The sequence below is a fragment of the Pteropus vampyrus genome, unplaced genomic scaffold (genome assembly GCF_000151845.1).
Source record: "Pteropus vampyrus isolate Shadow unplaced genomic scaffold, Pvam_2.0 Scaffold690, whole genome shotgun sequence".
NCBI classification, from domain to species: domain Eukaryota; kingdom Metazoa; phylum Chordata; class Mammalia; order Chiroptera; family Pteropodidae; genus Pteropus; species Pteropus vampyrus.
This window is the reverse complement of record NW_011889471.1, coordinates 22,210-22,822: the sequence shown is the minus strand read 5'-3', so window position 1 is coordinate 22,822 and position 613 is coordinate 22,210. Positions and strand designations below refer to the sequence as shown.

Sequence of the window (613 nt, the reverse complement as noted above, 5' to 3'; positions counted from 1 at the left end):
TACCTGGTGGGGGACACACTCGGGTTAGTGCGGAGGCTGACTGCATCGTCCTGACTGCCCTGCAGGTGGCTGCTCTGCTCTCCAGGGGTCACGGCAGTGGGCGGAGGGGGCGGCTGGGGGGACGTCCAGAGCCCACACTGTCCCGTCTGTGTGGGGAGAGGGCACCGGTCCCCGGCGACCCTTGGTAACAGCGCCGAGGGTCTGCTCGCCTGCACCAGGAACTCAGGCTGCATCGTCCCAGAGGGAGGTCAGTGGACGGCATCAGCTGCGCCAGACCAGCCCCAGACCACCAGGGAGCTGAGACGGGCCCAGTGGCTCTGCCCTGAGCCTGACTGGACCAAGCCGGCCTCGTGCCCCCAGGACGAGGGCCACGGCCTCGCCTCCTCACCTTCCTGGGGCCGAGATCCCTCCCAGGTACCGGCAGAAAGACTATGGCGCCCGTGGCAGGGGCCAACTAGGGGACAGTGGCATCACCTCTAGCACGCGGGAAAGCAAAGGCACTCGTGTCTGCAGCGGCCCTTGACACAGAGGGCCCGAGGGCCTCGGACGTGGGACTCTGGGGTCACACAGCTCCGCTGACCGCACTGCGGCCCCAGGGCCTGGAGCTTGGTCT

The 613-nt window shown here is 68.4% G+C and overlaps 1 protein-coding gene across 1 annotated transcript in view; it reads right to left on the bottom strand.

Annotated features, from left to right (window-relative positions):
* The window catches only part of MYOM2 (myomesin 2), a 103,160-nt gene that overhangs the window by 93,856 nt on the left and 8,691 nt on the right, over positions 1–613 (bottom strand). The gene's annotated exons all lie outside the window — the stretch shown is intronic.